At 41.3% G+C, this 22,087-nt stretch overlaps 1 pseudogene; it reads left to right on the forward strand.

Annotated features, from left to right (window-relative positions):
• Positions 1-7,881: 7,881 nt before the first annotated feature.
• On the forward strand, positions 7,882-8,766 carry LOC146817168 (serine/arginine-rich splicing factor 5 pseudogene; annotated as a pseudogene).
• The last annotated feature ends 13,321 nt before the right edge of the window (positions 8,767-22,087 follow it).

Genomic DNA, 22,087 nt, shown 5'->3' on the forward strand with positions numbered 1-22,087 from the left:
ATATTGTTATACACCGTCAAACCTCCTGCACCCAAACAATGTAACAACATTTTTTTCTTTTCTTCCTGCTTAAGTGGTTCATCCTCCTTGTCAAATGTTGAAATATAATTACAAAAATACTCTTTCCAATTTTCCCATTTTACACTTGGTACACCTGTACCCTTTAGAAATGCTTCTGGTGGCTGTAGATTGTAAACATTGCCTGATGCCATACTTAACTACTTTAGTATTCCTTATTAGGCTCTTTTTTTCAAAATTTTGTATATTTTTAAATTCAATTACGCCAAAAATTGAGTTATACTTTTTTTCCTACAATGTCACTCTCACCTGTATGTGTCATACACTTTCGCTAGAGTTCCGTTAAAAAAAACAAAAACCGGAGAGTTTTTCCTTACTCTCCAGCTGCTAGATTACAGTATTTTCGCCCGCAGCTCCGTAAAATGTAATTTGCGCTTTACTTCCTGGTTAAGATGGCGGCACGCAGGCTTCCTGTGCGTGAATACACGTAGAAACTAGACCGCAGACTGCATACTCACTTCCGGTTGCATTTTGTTGCTACGTCACGACGTTCTATCTTGAACGCCCCAGTTCTGTGGTGAATTCTAAACCGTTTCTTCTCGGCTTTTAGTACCTCCAGAATCATCAATCAGAACGCTTTGGGTGAGTTTTCCTCACTTTTTTTTCTTTTACTTGTTAGTCACTACTCACACGACTTCCTTTCTTTGTTCCTTGGTTTTTTTCCATAGTCCGCCGCAAGTGATTCTTTTTCCTTCAGCCCAATTCTTCTGCGTTGCGCTAAACAGATTTCCAATAGGGTTCCTTACTAACGATACTTGCGCCATGAATATTCATTTTACAGCTCCTTCAGGTAAATTGTTTTCCACATTAGTCATCAAAACTTCATATTAGTCCTTTTTCATTACCGTAAATGTTGCAACTCAAAAGTAGTCCTCCATCAATGTCTTTTGACTGTTGGTGCCACTAATTTTTACAACCCTGGAATGACTGCTTCTTCCCCTGTAAGAATTTGAAAAGGTCCTCCTAAAATGTGCATTCACAACTACTGATCCCAATATGTGTTTTTCTATATTGGTTTCTTCTTTTATCAACACATAATTTCTTCCACACATTCTTAAAAACATCATCCTTATTTTTACTATAAAAGATTTGAGCTCCCCTTTCCTTGAATGACAAAATATATGTCTTCTCTAAGGGCCTTATTAAGCAGGTCAATATGCCTTGACAGTGTCTATAACTATGGATGATCTAAAGAAATACCATGGAGTGTCTTGACCTTTTGCCTATAGGTGTACAGTCATACATTTCTGAAGAGTAACTTTTGAAAGATTCATGTCATAATTGGAAACATAATAGTAAAAAATAAGCTAAGCAGAATGCATATGATAATGGGATATGGTGATAACTCAGTTCGGTGTTGACTCCTATGGTTTCGATAACCTTTTGTCTCAAACTTCTCCCTCCGTTTTCACTCCGATGTTGTTGTTTCACGTAATCACCTTCTTCCTCCGAATCCGATGATTCAAGTTGTATCCAGTCCTGTTTGTCATGTCCCCTGCGGACCACATCCATTTTCTCCTTTTCATGTTCAGATATGTCTCTTTGTTTTCTCATACTCCCAGTGGTTTCGATATTCTCACCATCTTCTCTATATTCCTTGTTTTCTCCATTAGTTTGTGCTCGGAAGCCAATGCCCACCCTCTTCCATGCCAAGTCCGGACACTTCAGGGGTAGGAGAGGAGGTCTCCTGCTTGTTAGTGATTCGTCAGATTTCCCACATTGCATGCAGTTTCTCTTTGTTCTTACGATTTTTATCTCGTACCAAGGCCTCCATTGTTTTTTTTTATTTATGTCCAAACGTCCCTCACAGCATAGTTCAATGAGATTCTCTCTTAAAGTGGTCGGAGGTATACACTTCCCTTGTCTTAAAACCGGTTCGTTTTCCATGGGCAGTTCATTCCTCAGTTCGCCGAAGGTCCGCAACTCATCTCTCAGAGATATCTTTTTTGAACATCCTTCCACAATACGCTCCCTAACTTCTTTTAAGGTTCCATCTCTTTCGTTCTCTTTGTTCCTTACTACTTCTTTAATGCTCGGGAACTCTTCTTTGATGTTTGCTACACATAGTTCATCTTCCTCTACCTCATTTTGTGTAACCTGGACCTGTTCCACACTGTTTGGGTTTAGAGTTATACCAAGTTTTCCCTGGTCCTTCCAACCAAGTACAGATGGACCTTTGACAGCAACGTACATCTTGCTGTAGGTTTTTCTTCCCTTAAATGCAAATGTAAGTTTTTTGTAACCCATAAGTTCTATCGGTTCTCCTGTGAATGTTTTTAGTGAAATGTCAGGTTTTTCTAATTCTTCTTCATCCTCATCCTCTATAAATTTTACCTTTTCTTTCATCTTCCACTTGCATGCTTTCTGAAAATGACCAATGATCCCACATTGGGTGCACTTGTTGTTTCTCGCTGGGCATTTCCAGTCATTTGCCAAATGCTTATTGCTGCCGCACCTGTAACACTTCAATTGCTCGTATGAACTAGCATTCTCTTTGAATTTTGTTGTGTCCTTCACTCTATACCCGGTACTTTTCTTGTACCCACTTATTTTTGCAACTACATTTGCATCCTCAGTTTTACTTTTTCCCTCATTGATGACTTCCTTAGCACATCTACCTGTCAACTCCGCTTTCTTTACAATATCAATGACCTGTTGTAAGGGTTTTTCCCCTTTGGCCCATAAGGCGTCTTGTATGTTTGAATTTGCAGCACACATCACAATCTGGTCTCTAATTAAATCGTCATGCATATTTTCAAACTTGCATGAAAGTGCCAAGTTCTTTAGTGCCGACACGTAATCGTCGATGCACTCCTCTTTTCCTTGTTTCCTTCTGTAGAACTTATACCTGTGTACTGCTACACATACTGTGGGTTTGTAGTATGCATCTAAGTCCTCTATTGCCTCATCATATACTTTTCTCTCTCCTTCTGTTCTCCTTTTTTTAGTAATATTTTTGTACACTGTTAAACCACCTGCCAAAGATTAATCCGACCGTATATTTTCAATTCTGCACGAGTTCCTTTTTAGTTTACTGTTGCCCCCACACGCCGTGGTATTAACGAGCTATTTCTTTGTTACGATGATTTCGCTTGTTTACACACGCATTTCCTCAAAGATGGTGGGAAGCAACTCCCTACGTCACTACGCTAATCTGCTGTTGCGTATGCTTCACTTCCTTGTTCTCAATCAGTTCAGCAACGTCACGACGTTCTACAAGCAATGCCTTCGTTATGAGGTGAATTTCACTATACGTTAAATTTCTTTTGAATTAAATATTCCTCTCACTTTCAGCAACGCGGTGAACGATCCTTTGCTGGAGTTACTTAGCTGCACAACCAACGACAAGTAATATGTAATTTTAACCGTACTTCGTTTCTCCTGTCACTTCCATCGTAGTTGTTTAATTTCCTTTACGTTAGTGTGTTGGTTTTCCCTTAGTTTGTGTGTCCGTGATAACTCCGTTGCCCCTTCGATCGTTCTTTCTCAAAGTCTCATGTATTTCTTCTTTTTTTTTTTTTGTTTGTTAATAGTTCACTTGCCAGCCCTCTTCGCGTCACTTTATGTACTCTTCACAAGGTCCTTACTCACGTTATTTTCTTGTAAAGTTCCTTGTCTTCATAAAACTATTTACTCATCCTCCGTAAAATTTATATCAATATACACTGCGATGGAAGAACCTCAGAGGAAGTCTTTTGACTGCGTAACCAGGGAGAGTCTTATAGTATTCCTTCCGATTCCTCGTAGTTCCTCACAGGTTTGTTTTACTTTAATTCTCACTCGGTTGCGAATTTTCTTTCCTGCTCTTCCAGAACGGTTGTTCTTTGCTCAGATACTTGCTCATAAATACTGGCTTTAATGAACATATCATGTCAGCACTCACTGCGTAATATTTTCGCTCTGCACAAGGTCCTTACTAGCGTTTGTAAAGTTCCTTTACAGTTTCAGGTATTTTCTTAGTCCTTCGTCAATTTATATTCAATTATGTCTCACTGTTATTTTCATATATCCGCTACGCATCTTCAACTTCCGTTTCTTCTTTTATTTAATATTTTCCTTTTAAGTCACTTCCCTTCAATTCATTCAGTCCATCACCGTATGGGTCCATCTGTGCGTCGTCCATCCCGTGCTCGTCGCCAAATTGTAAAGATGAAGCTTACGATTATTTACTTGTAGAAGTTTATTTCATCATAGGACGACACACTCAACCGGAGGCTGGATGCGTAACTCACATATGGCCACCCAACCAACTGTCAACTGTAACCCTAGAACGCCCAGCTGTCAACATTCCAGCTGGTGAATGCCGTGCGCAGAAAGGGAGGGGCGCGCGGTGGGAGCAGGCAAGCCTGATGCAGAAGCTCTAAGTAATCAACCTAACAGTGGACAAAAGGCATTTTGACATATTCCCAGATTTACCACTGATGGTAAATATGGGAATGCCCCAAAATCCATGGGTGGATGCGTGGAAACACCCATCATTTGAAAATGCATGTGTAAACACAGAGCAACTGCTTGCAGCCACTCCATTTTTTCACAGTGCAGGCGGCAACCCGCCTGCACTTTTAAAGGGGATTAGAAATCCCCTTGCAGGCAGGTGCTGTCAGTCCATAGGACCCCCTTTTTCCCCTCCAGTGGGCTGCTCTCAGGGGGCGCACTCACAGTGCGCCCCCTTAGAGCTTCTTTGCCTCTGCGCCCACGTTTGTAATATGGTGCGGGTGCAGAGAAAAAGGAATTCCCTCATTTGCATAGGGCACCCCCCTATGCAAATGAAGGAACACCCCCTGAAGGTAGCGCTGGCGCTTTAAGTGCGCCAGCACTATTGGTATTACTGAAGGGGACGCCCAAGTATTTGAGCCCTCATCTGTAATACCAAAGTGCTCCGGGGGCTCGCAAAGGTGGCCTTACGTGGTTTTCTAAATCTGACTGATTAGTTGTGTCATCCTTAGCCCCCCTTGCGTAGCACATGGACAACACATCTCAATGATAAATATGCCGAAGTGTTTATGATGGAACACAACTAGTAGGAGACAGAACAAACATAGCACCTGTAGGAGTAGTTTTAAATGATGAGAAGATAAGAAAGTTGTCAACAGTAGTAGGTACATTGGCAACTAGTACATCTTGAGATTTGCTGGCTGTTATCTCAAAATTATTGGCAATTAGATCAATGGTTTTATCAGATCGATTAGCATTAGACCTTTTGATGGCAAAGAAAGGTGGATTCTGCAAGATACCAAGGCTCAACTGTTCATACATTCCAGATGAGAGAAGAATAGAATAGTTCACAAAGTACATTACTGATCTGAAACCAGAACTAGAAACATTGGAGACTACTAGTGTATTAACTAGTGTATTAGCGAATTAAGGTAAAGGAGCTTCTCCTTTTAGTAACTGTTTTGCAAGAGTAGGAGGAGGACTTTTTTTGAGTAATTCTGAAACCTGTTCTAAGCATAGGTACCTGTTAGATAACTTTATGAGCTTTATATAAAATATATGAAAAACAAGACTCAACTGAGAGTGAAAGTGCATTCTAAAGATCCATTTATGAAGAAATTGTGATGACACAAATGTAGTTATATGCAAAATGCTTTTTTAGAAATTTAATGTGCAGAGTTTTACATTTAAAAATGAAGTGTGATAAAAGCAAAAATTGTAGTAGGAGACCATACTTGAAAAATATAGGCATGTAACATAGAAATGAAGCATGGTTTCTTGACATGACCAAATAAAAAAACTCTATGATTGAAATAAGACATTAATACTGAAAGACTTGTTTTTTACGTTACGACTATTGTGCAAGATCTTTTTCTCTTCTCTTTGCTTTAGACGTTGCTATTTGGAAGATTCTGTTTATTAGCTAATGAATAGATATTTGTTGTATTGGATGACTGATAGTAAAGGTTCTCTCTGCAAAAGATGCAGACGACAGGGAGGATGATTCATGGGGAAAAGTTTTTGGAAAACAAGAAAGGATATGTTACAACATTCAAGGACATATGGTTAAAGAGACTATTGTGCTCTGATGAGAAGATGGGGTGTAAAACTGTCAGAGCTAATGCACAAATATGCCATGAAGGATCAAATACTCAAATACATAATCAAAAACCATAACACAATCTATATTTAAGCAACTAAATCTAGGAGCATTCTTAGTGTCAAACTCATAAAGAGTACTGATAGCATCCTAAGAAAGGGAAAAAGAAATCTCAAAATAATCAGAGTATCAAGAGGATAATGAAAATACACCCTCAAACGCTCCAAACCAGGGGGTTTCATACACAAATATTGCAGAATAATAAATAAAACTGCAAAGTCAGCATGATATGATCATGGTTAAGTTGGATCGACAAAAACAGCTATGCAAAAACTAAAGTTTCTTAGCACTAATCCATTTCTTAAGGTAAAAGAAATCTTCCTCTTGTTTCCTCAGCAACTGCACTCTGAGGATGTACAACATAATATGAAATATTCCTCAAACAATAGCCTATAGAATTATGTTCTTCTGCACTCCTGTGTAGGAACTTCCCACAAAAATCCTTCAAAATGATACATTAGGTACACAATAGAAAGCTTCATTCACAATACATGCTTTCTGAAACTATCACTCCTTTTACATTGTAATATTCTGTGTTCTGCTCAAACTGTGGGGAGAGATTATGTGCAGCTGGACACAGATTGGAAGGGAAGAATGACAGGAGCAAGATGAACCAAACACCAGAAACTGCTTCCATTTTAAATGAATGGTCTTGCACTAAAATATGGCATAACTAAACTCCGCCATTTATTACACTTCTAAGTAAAACAATCAAATTGTTTCAAGTTCAACTTCATTGATTCATCGATTACGACCATATGCATCATTAGAACTATCAATTTGCACAAATAATTTGTTACATAAAATCACACTTCAGAAAATACTTTGACATTAGCGTTGAGCAGGTGTGTGTACCTACTGCTGCCTAGGTTAGGTGGGTTAATTGAAAAGCCAGGTCTTCAGCTTCTTCAAGAATTTAGTTAATGAGGAGGGGGCTCTAATTTAGAGCGGGAGGTCATTCCACACTTTAGAAGTGATGCAAGAGAAAGCTTAATCTGGTTTTGAGTATGCGTGTGATGTCCATGCAGGAGTCCTGTGGAGCGGAGGTGTCTGTGTGGTTATTGAAGGGAGCTGCAACTGTTCAGGTAGGTTAAACATAAGTTGTATAGTGCCTTGAATGTATGTGTGAAAAGTTTGAAATGAGTGCATTTGTGTATCGGGAGCCAGTGGACCTTCCTGAGGTGTGGTGTGATGTGTGGGAGGTTGAGGGTGAGTCTAGCTGCTGAGTGACTAGGCCATGAGTGACAGCTTGTGTTGAGTTGCTTGGGAGTCAATTGTAGATCTTTCTCAGCATCTTCAGGGTGAGTTACAGGATGCATTGACGGCATTGACTTGTGCGATCATGTTCATTTTGCTGTCAATGAAGATTCTGAGGTTCCTTGGGAGGGGTGCTGAGTGTAGGTCTGAGTTCAGACGGCCACTAGTTGGTGTCACGGCGATGTGTTCTTGCAGAAGATCCCTACTTCTGACTTATCGGTGTTGAGTTTGAGACAGTTGACTTTCATCCAGTTAGTGACTTCAGTCATGCAGGAATTAAGTTTCATGATTACGTTTTTAATTAAAATGGGAAATGACCATGAAAAAAGGAGAGACAATGCTCTTAACCAGTGCTAAGATAGGTTTGAGGAAATAGGTCGCTTGCAAACCTACGTCGGGTTTCGGGGAGAAAAACATTAGTTTCAGCTAACGCACACAGGTCCCGCATTGTCATGAGTGAATGCCGTGTTTTCATTGGGAGGCTGAATCCAGCTGCCAGAGAAAAGGACGTCAAACGTTTTTTCAAAGGATATGGACGAATAAGGGACATTGATTTAAAATGAGGCTTTGGTTTTGTGGAGTTTGATGATCCTAGAGATGCAGATGATGCTGTCCATGAACTGGATGGAAAAGAACTGTACAGTGAAAGAGTTACAATTGAACATGCCAGAGGGCGCTCTGGAGGCGGTGGCGGTGGTGGCATGAGAGGTGGACGAGGAGGAGGAGGAGGAGGAGGAGGAGGAGGAAGATACAGTGAACGTTTTAGCAGTAGCAGTCATCGTCTGCGTGGTGGTGATAGATCTGCTCCACCTGTAAGCCCTGAAAATCGCCTTATTGTGGAAAACCTGTCTTCAAGAGTGAGCTGGCAGGAGCTGAAGGATTTCATGAGGCAAGCTGGTGAAGTTACCTTTGCTGATGCACACAGACCCAAGTTAAATGAAGGGGTTGTTGAGTTTGCATCTTACAGTGACTTGAAAAATGCAATGGAGAAGCTATCTGGGAAAGAAATAAATGGAAGAAAGATCAAATTGATTGAAGGAAACAGAAGTAACAGCAGGTCCAGGAGCAGGTCTCGCTCCAGGAGCCGTAAATCTTACTCTAGGTCACGAAGCAGAAGCCGAAGCAATAGAAGCAACCACAGTAATCGGAGCAACCACAGCAGCAGGAGTAAAGAAAGCAAATCTCGTTCTGCAAGCAGGTCTCCTGCACAAGATGCAAAGCAAACAAGATCTTTGAGTAGGCCCAAGTCTCCTGCGTCAGAAGGTCGTCTACCATCCCGATCCCCTTTTGTTGAACGGCAGAGATCTAGATCAAGATCTGTTGACAGTGGAAAATGAACTATGATTTTTTTTTAATTAACATAATTAAATTTAAGAGTGTATTGGGAGGGTGGGGGGATTTGGGTTTGGCTGGCTGTTTTAGATGTCGGCCTCCAATCATTATGTATTAAATGTTTTTGATAAGCATTTTTTGGTAATTTTTGCGTTTGCATCTCTGCTAAATGTAGTCGCTGTACACACATGTTCAATGTAGAAAAACGACATTGAACTTAACATGAAACCTTTTCTGATTCATGCTTCTGCAGTCTCAATTTTGACATTAAATGTGCAACAGCACAAGTTGTCCTTGATATCCTTGGATTATTGATTTATATAATGAACTTAATTGTGGAGCTAAAAGATTCAGGTCAGTCTTTGAATCTGTCAATCGTTGGAGGATGCAGCCAAGAAACTGAGGGGCTTATTTATGTCACTTTTGCACCACGTAAAGGGGTACATGTGTGAGGTGGTGCTCCCATTTTGATCTACGCAAAGCCACTCTGCATGACTTTGAGTGACTTCATAAATCTTGAGTAAGGCGATGCAGTGCAAATCACTGCATCTCTTTACTCTGCACCCAGGAGACGCATTCTATGGGCGTTGAGTTGGGTTTACCCACACAACACTCATGGAATTTGATGCAGCTCCAGATTTACAAAATAATGTAAACCTGAGAAAGAGCTCAATCTGTACGCCTCCTAAGTTGTGGTGTAACGGGATAAATATGTTTATTTCTACTCTTAGGATTGTTTTTGAGCATGAAGGTGCCCGTTCTTGCAAAAAATGATCCTGCATGCAACGCAGGCACCTTGCATAATGGTGCAAGGGTGCCTGCATTGGCACTAGGCTGCTGAAAGGACAGTAATACACCGTAGTGTTTAAGTGTAGGTCAGCTGCCCTATGCCAAAATCTCATAAAGGAGGATTGGTATTTATGATAGGCTATGCTGGCTAACTAGGCCAACAAGGAAGTGGAGTAGCATTTACTTGGCGGTAAATATATGAAAGGCATTTCCCTCAATGTCCAGACTTTTATCTACCTGGACAAGGTACAAAACAATCGTCCAGGAGTATTTATACCAAATGTTTTTACAAAGGTTGGGCTAGGTCAAATCTGCTCTTCTGGCCCGATACAATAGAGCTTCTGTAGAACTACCTAGTACTCAACAAGGGGAGCACATTTCTCCAGCTAGAGGAGGATATTTTTTGGTTGTTACAGAGGTTCAGATAGAAAAGGGTCTACATCTTATCACCAGTCTTAGGTTGTTGAGTGGCTGCATGTTATAAACATACTTCATAAAGAAACACATTCACTGGTTAAGGTATTCCTAGTTAGACACACATTGAATAGTCAAGCAGAAACTTAAGGACGCCTACCTTTCTGTTCCAATTTGGCCTCCGCATTGGTATTTTTTCTGTTAGACTGGGATCAAGAAAAAAATACAATTCCAATGTCATCCTTTTTATCTTTGGTGCTTCACAAAGCTTCTCAAGCTGGTTGTACCTCTGCTGAGAACCAGGGATTCACGTTATTATTCATTGCACAACATGCTGTCAATGTCACAGAACATTATCAGGTGGTATGCAAATGGAAGCCCGTTTGTGAGAAACCAGTTGGTAAAAATCTGTTTATTGGAAATGCAAAATAATAAAAATACAGTTTGGTCGACAAAAGTAGAAAAGAACTCCCAAGGACAGTTAAAAATATAGTAGTTTGTTTTAAAAGAAAAATTAATTTTGGACTGCATGGTGAATCCCAGCTAGGGAACATCAAAATAAAATATAGAGGTAAAACTACAAAGGCAGTGAGAATCAGGGTATGGAAGTGTGTGAAACGTTTTTTCATGACAGAAGTGTGCTTATTGTAGGCATAAGAAACAAACAATATAAGCACGCAGAGACAAAAAGGTTGAAGTGCAAGAGGGGCATGCTGTCCAGTGGTAAGCTCACAAGAATGACTCCTGGACAACTGTGAAACTTTCAGGCTCTCAAAGAATTCTAAAAGGAAATTAAAGTTAAAGGGAAACACACAATACAACAGGAAGAAGGGTGAAATAAATTAAGTTTAACAACGTGTGTAAGGAGGTGAGCTGAGTGCCCCCTCAAAAAAAATCTAATGACAAGGAAGAGGAAGAAAGAGGAGGATGAGAAGGGTGAAGAAACTAGGTAGGGAATAAGAGTTTAGTGGAAAGAGGTTTGGGTAGTAACCACCAGGGACAACAATAAAAATAATAAGGTCGACATAGATGATTGGGCAACCCTAGTTAATGATGTGGATATATGGGCCTTTCAGGAAACATGGGCTGTAGAGAATATACACAACGTCGGATACTTGAATTTTTCAAGACCCGCGAGAAAGGGACCTAGGGGAAGACCGGTAGGGGGCTTGACGATTTGGGTTAGACAAATTCCTGGGGTCTCTATTGAAGTAATTCCAATAGATAACCCGGACATCCTGGCTATTAAATTAAAATTCCAGAATGGGCCAGTACTATCCCTAGTCAATGTTTATGCCAGGGGACAAGCGGGCGGAAAGAGCTCCCAGACCATTACAGTATTGGAATCCCTTTTAACGGAAGGTTCCATTAAAAACAACCTGATCATCCTGGGGGATTTTAATACATGTTTTGAACCCCTGGATGGCGATGATGGTAAGTTGAGTGAGGAGGAAGATGCCCTTTGGGGCATCCCCTTGCTAACCTCCAAACCAATAAATAAATGGACCGAGGCTGCGCTCCAGCTCAAAGGGATGTGTCTGGAAAGGGGTCTTAGGGCAGTGAATGGAAGAACAAATTCTGATGCCCAGGGTGCACCAACCTTTAATAACGGTCGAACGAAAAGCAGAATCGACTACATTCTAGTCAACCTGGAAATCTGGTATATCGTGTCTGACATGGTTATACAAACTAGGCCAGAAAGTGATCACAATCCACTGATTTTGACAGTGGATATTCAGGGATTTGCACAACAGACCAGTGGTAATCCGATAAAAAGTGGTGCCCCAATAATAATTGGCAACGACTTTAGACGAGTTAAATGGGACAAGGTGGCACTGGACGAGACCAAGGTGCTAGGTATAAGGGCCCTGATATCAAGTGCATTGGGCGAAATAAACACCTGCAACACACAAGAGTCCCTTAATGATAAACTACCAAAAATCCACTCGGACCTCATAAATAGCCTTAAGCCATATTTCATTAACATAAAACCCATGGGGAGTAAAAAGAAACATGAGCCCATTACATGGTATAACGCTCACTGTAGGTCCACCCACAAAGCCCTCTTGTCTGCTATTAAATCTAGGTCCTACGATTTGATTAAGCAGGCACGGATCAATTACAAATCCACCATAAAACATGCAAAAAAAGAGTGGGATGAGGGACGTTGGAAGGACCTGCTGGAAGCCTGTAAAGGCAGGAATATGTCCCATTTTTGGGACCTAATAAGGCGGGGAGATGGACGAAGGCCTCAAGCCCCAAACAACAATGTGGAACCTGATAGTTGGGTTGCCCACTTCAAGGCACAATACCAACAGGGCCCAGTTCGAACTCCTTGTCCCGCAATTTTACAAACCAAAATAGAGGCTCCATTAAGATTTAGCACAAAGGAGATTGAAGCGGTTTTAAAAAATATACCTAGCGGCAAGGCCCCTGGTCCTGACTGCATTCCTGCAGACCTGTTCAGACAGGATAAAGATCTTTGGGTCCCCTACATCCCCTACATCACTAACTTAATGAATTCCCTGGCCGGGGGAACTTCTTTCCCCGAATCATGGTCGGGCGCAGAAATAATACCGATCTATAAAAAAGGAGATCGTGCTGCCCCAGGGAATTACAGGCCAATAAGCCTCATTGATGCACTGCAAAAAATTATCGCTCGTGTCATTTTAGGCAGAATACACAGCTGGATTGACGATAATAAGATTTTATCTATCCTCCAAGTAGGGTTTCGTGCACGCATGGGGACACTGGATCAGGTTTTTAAATTTGTTTTAATTTACTGGAAGGAGGTTTTGTTGGGCAAGGGTCTTATCTTTGCAGCTTTTGTGGACCTAAAATCCGCATTTGACCTCGTCCCAAGATTCAAACTTTGGGACGTCCTACTTAGGTTAGGGATGCCCAGGGAGTTAGTTGACTTCGTGGTCAAGCTCCACAGCTCTAACTATGCCCAGGTCCGGTGGGGGAACCCTGGCGAAGTCACTAATAGATTCAAGGTTGAGAAGGGAGTACGGCAGGGGTGCGTCCTGGCACCCACACTGTTTTCATTATTTATTAACGGTGTAGTACATTATTTTGAGGACCATCCCACTGACGCACCCAAATTAGATGGACAAAGGGTCCCTCTACTCATGTTCGCTGATGACACCCTGATATTATCTAAAACCCATCAGGGTCTACAACGGGCGTTACATCGCTTTGAGGCGTTTTGCAGCGAACATGAGTTAGAGATTAATGTGGACAAAACTAAATTCATGGTCCTTCATGGGGCAGGTGATGTTACAGCAAAAGTGTCCATGGGGGGGAAGCCATTAGAACAGGCCAAGGTCTTCACCTATCTGGGCATAACCATTGGCGAGAAAATGAGCTGGGCCCCCCAGATGAAGCTTCTGGCTTTAAAACATTCTCAGTTGGCGGGAGCTTTATTAAGAGAACACAGGCTATCCATCAGCAAACCTATAGCCCCAGTAATCAAGTTGTACTCAACGAAAATAGCCCCAGCCGTTTTATACGGTGCAGAAATCTGGGGGAATTGCAACTTGTCAGACCTAATACTGGCCCAGAACAAATTCTTTAGATCGCTAGTAGGACTCCCACAATCGACCCCACGAATTCCTCTATTGTTTGATCTTGGTTGCAACCCAATTGAGGAAGTCGTCAAGTTAAAAATGTTATATTTCTGGAGAAGGTTGTGGTCGAATCAGGAATTAATCCAATTCTCTAAGGCCCTACTCGAAGTAAGGGGGTTGGACCATTACAATAAGATTTCATGGCTAAAAACCATCAAAAACCTCCTTATAGATATGGGCATGAGAGACCTCTGGTTTTCCCCGTCATCTACTGCTATCCCATCAAAATCGGACTTAAGAGTGGCTTTCTGGAGTTTGGTCAAATCAAGAAGGATCAACATACTATTGGACTCTCCTTTGACCAGAGCCTTTTTGGATTTTAAAGACGAACCCTCTCTTGAAGCTTATTGGGACCTGATCACAAAGCCCAGAGATCGTAGGCTGTTTCATCAGTTCAGGGTGGAAACGCTCCCTTTAAGGGACTTTACCAGAAAATGGAAAATAGGCCTGGGAGACAGGTGTCCGTTCTGCCCTGAGCATTCTGAAAACATAAGCCATCTCCTCTATGTCTGCCCAGCTTACCAATTACCTAGGAACACACGGCTCAAACCCCTGTGTCGCTCACTGGGCACAGCCTCTGCCCTGTCTGCTAAAAGGCTGTTAAAAATTGGTGACAAAGACTTAATTATTGTTGGTGTAGCCAAATTTCTTAGTTGGTCTTGGGCAATCAGGGAAAGGAGCGGAGGTTCGTAGCCCAACTTGCTCCCTCCATTTTACTTATAAAGCTGATTTTATGACCATTTTACATTTTATGAATTGTGTCATCACATTTTAATTATGATGTATTAACTTGATTGCTGCTTTTAAATTGACTTGTATAGTATGTCTTTTAAGATGAATAATCATAAATAAAGACTTTTTGAATGAATGAAAAATAATAATAAGCATCATCAAGTGACAGGATGCGGGAAGGTAATTTTGAGGGGAAAAAATACATTCTGGTAATTAGTTTCAACCAATTGGTAAATGCCATTCATCTTGAATATTTGGATTGAACAGTTTAGGTGTAAGGAGTACTGGTATTCTGTTTATATTTATAAAAAACATATACATCTGATTCTTGAGGGTCGATTCTGGGTGGTGATGTAAGTTCTTCGCAAATGAGCTGTGTCATCAATCACAAGAAATAAGTTCCAGTTTTTTCTCAGAAAGTTCGATTTATGGGCTTCTTGGGGGAAGAATTCAATTTTCGTCCAGATTCAAAGTTCATAACTATAAAAAGGAAATCTGTGAAGTGCTTTAGCTAGTTTGTCTTCCATAAAGAACATAGCCAGGATTGGGGTCCTCTTATGAGCATTAATTCAGACTAACATTCCCTCAGAGATTGAAGCCACTTCATTTGAGAAAAGGCCTCTCTTACCATTCATTAGTTGTCCCTACTCAGAACAGAAGGGAGGAGAGTGTTGTATATTTGTGCTTACTTCATTATGGCTACTTGGTGTCAGTAGTCCCTCCTTTGTGTTTCTACCTTCTCAACTTCCCATAGTACCTATGAGTGTTCTAACTGGTATGTGAGAGTTCGAGTCTGGACAATTGATGCTCTGGTCAGCTCGTGAGGTGTATTGCTCTGCTGTGCTATCTTAATAAATCTATCTTGTAACTTGAAGACGTGTCCTGCTGCCTTCCCTAATCTATTTACAACAATTTAACAGAGAGCAATGTAAATCCACACACCTGATGAACAACTTCAAGATTATTTCACATACTGAAGCACCAGTACAGAGCACAAGAGCAGCACAGCCGTGTGCTACAAATCCTCTTCTCCAACTGTCCCCCAATGTTCCAAACATCATGACATTCACTTAACATTCTAAGAATGCAAGTTAAAACATAACACATCTTCCACCCTTACAAACACTAAAACACAAAGCAAAAAATTAAAAAAAACATATATCACAATACAAATAAAAATACAATACATTACTGTATGCAATAGAATACAATTAAACTGCATCGGAGATACATTTAAAATTGAACAATACTGTGTACAGGAATACAAAGCCCAGGACGGAAACTGACAAACTATTATTTGTGACCATCATCGCCTCCCTCAAATACACAATCTGCAAGCCACTTAGGCCTACGTTTTAATCTTTTATAATATGCCTCTTCCCTATTTTGTTTGTCGTGAAACTTATCTTCATCACTTACTTGAGGAGTCTGTTTAGAATTAGTCATCACAATAGGCATCACTCCGGGAAGTTCCTGACTGAAGCTCTTCCATATTTCGTTAATCACACCCATGAGAATGATCTGTTTCATGTACCTGAGGAGCTTGTTCAGTATTACAGTCATCACACTGCTGGAAGACCTCCAACTGAGGCCCCCCAGCAGAATCATTCCTCAACTCCTTTCCTTTTACTTCTTTGACCCATTTATTGTTTGATACATTTCCTTTTCTCCCAATCTATATATGTTCCACCTCCTTATATATATTACAGTTTCACATTTAAGAACTGCAAACCTTTTCACATTTCATACTATCCCATCACTCAACAAAATAGCATTCCAAAGTATCTTAATTATTTTCAAAGTGGCAGAATATTCACTCTCCCCCTTCTGTACCATCTATGTTTTGTTTTACTTTCACCCACACTCCAATTTCCTCATCTGCCCTAGCAAAGCCTCTCTACGAATCATATCGGTTCTTATAGTTCTGTGGGCTTTAATAACCCATTCCTTACTTCCTCCAAAGGTATTTCATGATACTTTCCATCCATTAACCAGCAAGGTTGCTTTTAGTCCTTGCACATCTACCATGCCTAACTTCAAATGCAGTAACTCCCAATACAATATTCACAGAGGCTCTATAAGTTCCATACCATTTTCCTTATTCTCATTTCCCAATCATCATTATTACTGTTTGCTAATAGGATGCCTCCTTTGAGTACTCTAGTAAAAAGCTCAATCATACAATTGCCAATAAGATTATGTAAAGAATTGATGCAGTGGAGAATGCCCACTCTTGCAAAATACTCCCTTGCTTTATTAGAAGTGAATGGCACTCCATTATCGCGTATTATTTGTGCAACTAGACCTTCATCCACAAATTGCCCATCAATGAAATTCAAACCAGAATCAGTATTCCCTTTACTTACTATTTTGATTACCATCCACCTCCCAAAAACACCAATCAAAGCAATGATGTACTTAGATTGGAGTCCTATTGGTCGTATGATGTTAATAGCTACAGTATCCCATGGTTTCTTAGGAACAATGGGTTCACATATATTAGGACTCAACGTGGCTAAATATTTATCTGCGTTCACACATACAGTACAGTCCCTTACTAACTGTTCAATACATACATCCATTCCTGGCCATCAAAACGTATTTTCAAATCTTGTTTAGTTTTGACAATACCATAGAAGCCTTTGTGGCACAGCTTAATAATATTCACCTTCAAAGAATCAGGAGGTTTCACTTTGTCACCTCTTTTGAGCAAACACCCATTCACTGACATTTCATTCCTTATCTCCCACACGTTTCAATTTAGAGGTATGAACACTCTTGTTGGGCCTTAATCAAAATGTAACTGATAATTTGCTACAAGAAAAAATCTTAAGCATATTTTTCCTTTCACACTGTTTCCTTAATGGCGGGTACACCTTGATCATGTATAAAGGCAATATGAAAATCATCCCAGTCACTCACTACAGTTCCTTCAATATCCAGAAGCATCCTAGACAAAAAATATGCAGTCACATTCTACTTTCCAGGAATATACTTCATTTTATAAATAAAATCTTGCAACCTACTAGACATTCTAGCAAGCCTAGTAGAGGCCTTGACCATACCTTCAGTGGTCAGTAATTTCACCAACAGTTTGTGGTCTGTGTGTAATAGACATTATTTACCCCATACAAATTGTCTGAAGTGTTTTAAAGCCCACATATAGGCTAATGTCTCTCTTTCAATCGTAAATACTTTTCTTAAGATTGGGTTAAGGTATGCGAAGCAAATGCAACAGTGAATTCTTTACTATCACTATTTTGTTGTGTCACTACACAACCGAAATCCTTATTACTGGCATCGGTTGTGACGATGCTTAATAATTCAGGATCAAAACTATTCAGTGTACGTACATGAGCTATAGCTCTTGTCATATCCTCAAAATCATTCATTTGTTAATATGATGTTACCCTTAGATTCACTCTTATCCACTATCATGAAAGGATTAAGACTATTAGGTTTAATCCTTTGTGTAAGTTCCCTTTATCTTGCCAACCTAAGACTGACTGGCCTTTCTTAGCCACATATAGTTTGCCTACAGCTTCACGGTTCTTAATTTAAACATCAATTTCCTATACCCTAGTAATTAAATTATTTTCCTGTGAAACCTTCCGGTGTAATATCAGGGACATTTACATTTTTACCTAACTTATTCACAAACATATTGCCCCAGACTTCTTCATTAATTATTGTATGGGAGATCCATAATCAGCATAAATGCTAACATTTACTCCACCTATACCCATGGCACATAATGGATTTTGACTCTTAATACCCAGGTCACTTACATTTAATACAAAAATGTCCTTGCCATCAGTGATATTGCTTATTTGATTGTTTTCCTTATTCTTTTCCTTATCCTCATTAGTTCTATCTTCATCAACACACTTCACTCAAGTTTTGTTCGTTTTTTTTTACATACTTTAGAATAATGCCTTGATGAACCACAAAATGAACATTTCTGTTTTTAAGGAGAACATGACCTATCATACGCTAAATAGAATTAGCTGTCACAATGGTAACATCTGAGATTTTCTTTCACCCAATCTTGTTCCTTAGATTTTGTTACACTCTTTAAAAAATGTGTTTCTGATCTTTACTGGCTTTGCCTGTCACCTTCCACCACAACTTCCTCGATATTTTCGCTTACACCTGTTTTCTTTTTGGCACTCCTGCTAGACATTTCAGTCTTTCTAACCATAGCAAGGATTTCCTGAAGTCAAAACTCCTCACTAACCCACAACCTTTCATGGATGGTTTCATCTCTAGAGTGCATGACAACTTGATCTCTAATGAGATCTACTCGTAGATTGCCTAATATAGAATTGAAAGATAACTCTTAAGGGGTTGCAACATATTCATCAATGGTTTCATTTTCCTCTTGTTCCCTTTGGAAGAATTTGTACCTAATAAATCCAGTACATACATTAGGTGCAAAATAATGATCAAAATCATTAATGGTTTTTTCAAACACATCGAAATCGCCATATAACACTTGTTTAACACGTTCTAATACACCTTTAACCCGTGAGGACCAACTGAATGCAAAAAAAATATTTTCTTTTGGTTTGTTGAAATTTTGCCCTCTTCATCTTTTTTTTCTATATAAATAAGAAAATATGGTTTCCATTCAGCTCATTTCATACATGGTTCACAACCAGGCAGGCCAAATGGTTGATGAGAAGCAAGCAAATAATTATGTGACAACATCTTAACCTGTAAGAAAAACAATGAATAAAATAAACAAAAAACTTAAAGGTAAATAGCAGTGGTCTACTTCAGTGTCCCAACTACACCTCAAGGGACGAGTTTACTGTTCATGCTTCCCCACTGACTACTATATAGAGAAAACAAATATATAAAATCCAAGTATCCACCATTGTAGAGTTCTGACAGAGTCATAGAAGAAGAAGGATGGTGCAAAGATATCCTTGAAGAACAACCTGTTAAAATGACTACTTCTGACGATTTTTATTTAGTAATAAGCAATCCAGTATGATGCGTTCCTTAAGTCGCACAGACGATTATTTCTGGTGTTAAAATGGTGGAATATAATTGCGGCCATAACGTGATGCAGTCGTGCAGACTTACAAAATTCTCCAGGGCGAAATGGCGGCACGTAATTGCGGCCTTAACGTGATGGCGTCACTTGCAGACTTGCAAAATTTCCAGTGGCAAAATGGTGGCTTAGGTATGTATGTGCATAATAAATGTAGCAACACTTCACATCACCGTTAAAGGAAGGAGAGCTGCACGTGAGGTTGGGTCGCGAGGACTGGAACACCGCAGAACGAAAGATGCCATTAACGGTAAATATAAAATAGCCAATTAACGATTTAGGGCTTGATTAAGAGTCTGGCGGTCTTTCCCCACCATCGGCCTTTTCATGGCGGTGAGCCTACCATGCAAAGCTGGCGGTCAGGAAACAAAGGGAGCCCTGAGGCCCCCCATGCCCCTGCCACCATGGGATGCATGCAGTGGGGCACAACATGTGCCCCCCGTTTGCATGCATCCCGAGTTCCAGCGCGGCATGGACTTCACAGTCTATGCCATGCTGAAACTGCTTTTGCGTTCTTATTGTGGTGCCTGTTTTCAGGGCATCACCGTGGGAATGGCAAAACAGAAACCTGCTAGACATGAGTTGAACTTGTAATCTGATGGGCGGGCCATACCACAGCAAATTATGGGTAAAATACTCTCCCAGACCGCGCTGCGTGAGATTTGCCTTTAACCAGTAAGGAAATGCAGCACTCTTGCAGTAAGTGGAAAATTCCGCAGGTTTTGAAGAAACTGTTGATCGACACCTACATTACTGTAGGTTGTTCAGTCTTCAACTCGTCTCCAGGTTTGTAATATAAATCCACACACTTGATGAAAAACTTCTAGTTTATTCCGCATACTTTTTTTTTTTTTTAAAAACCTTTATTCTTCAAAAACATGGACACAGCTATTCAGCCGACAACCCGGAGGTTCGGCAGCTTTAGGAGAGCAGAACAAAGAAGCGTCCACAGTGCAGTAAAGGAGCAGCGAAAAGGTTTCATTTTTAAATAAACACAAACACACAACAAACCCCAGCAAGGCGAAAACACTGAATACCAATGGTGATTGCCCCTGAGGGGAGACCGGACCCCCTTCGTCTAACAGTCACAGTACTATGATAAGAGGAAAAGGGGGGAAAAGCAGAGGCCCAAGCAGTCAACTAACAATCAAATCTATATACAGAGCTGGAAAGAATGTTAAGAAGAAAGCTGTTCCTCGGGGGGATCCAGATCAGGGGCAAGACATATGCCCCCTCTGTATTGGTTCCACCGCCCCCAGATGGCATGCCACTTCCGAGGGCGCCCTCTAGCGCAATATACTGTCTTTTCCCTGAACATACTCCAGTCCATATTTTCCTTCCACGCAGTCAATGTGGGGGGCCCCACGGAGCCCCACAGGCGCGTGATGTCTCTCTTAGCCACCATGTTACCCAGAGTCACCCACTGGGTCTGTGCCTCATCGTGATCAGTGGGCCCCCAAACATTCAGGAGACAACACCGCGCCTCCGGCTGCATAGCAATGCCCGTCACCTCCCCCATCACTGCATGGACTCTCCTCCAAAATTCCATGATGACACCACATTCCCAAATGATATGCAGGAAAGTACCCACCATACCACAGCCCCTCCTACATAAGCCGTCCTCAGAGAATCCCATATGAACCAGCCTTGGCCCCGTCACATAAATTCTATGGAGTATTTTGAGCTGCACCAGCCTCAGACGTGATGGGATCGCGACCTCCTTAGGAGAGGAAACAGCAGACTGCCAATCCTCGTCATCCAGCTCAAGTCCGTCCCTAGTCCACTGGTCCCGCAGCCCCAACAGCGTATCCGCCCGAACATTTATCAATTTCTTATAGATGAGAGAGATCGTGCTCTCTGGCATATGGCCATCGAGGATCCGGTCCTCCAAAGGAGAGGACTCAGGCACCTTCTCACCTTCTACGAGGACTGACCGCAGGGCATGACGCACCTGAACGTAGCGAAAGAACTCAGATGTCCCCAACTCATACTCCTTCTGCAACTCTTCAAAGGACTTCACCCTCCCCTTAATCAGCACATCTCCAACCCTGGAAATACCGATCAAGTCCCATTTATCAAAACCTTTCGTATGCCAAAGCCTACCCAATTTTTCAGATTCAAACAACGGGGTAGCAAGGGTGAGCCTATCCTTCCAGCCCAGCGAGTCAGTCGCCAACTTCCACACACGCACCGCCACCCCAGTGGGCCCCGTGAGGGACGAGTCCAGGGACCGCGAGTACAACGCTCTATGATAATTACCGCCGCGCAGCAACCATCTGTCCATGGCGTAACCGGGGCTGAGGGCCGGGCCATAGAAACCATGATTAATCGCGCTCAACTGGGTGGCCCAATAATAGCTTCGAATGTCTGGAAGCGCAATACCCCCGTCGTACCATGGAAGCGTCAACTTAGCAATCGCTATTCGCGGCCGCCCATCCCACAACAACGATTGTTGGAGGCTTTCGACCTCCCGAAAGTAACTGGCCGGTACCCAATCGAGAGTATTCTGCAAGGCGTAGAGGAACCGGGGAAGAGACATCATTTTGAACAAGGCGGCTCGCCCGACGAGGGAGAGCGGCAGCCTCCGCCAGCCCTCAACATCCTGCCGCAAACGCGCCAGGGGGGGGGAGCAGGTTCCTCTCATATCGCAAAGTGGAATCCGTGGAGATAAAAATCCCCAGGTACACGAAGCCCTGCTGAGCG

Source organism: Triturus cristatus, chromosome 6 (assembly GCF_964204655.1).
Source record: "Triturus cristatus chromosome 6, aTriCri1.1, whole genome shotgun sequence".
NCBI classification, from domain to species: Eukaryota; Metazoa; Chordata; class Amphibia; order Caudata; family Salamandridae; genus Triturus; species Triturus cristatus.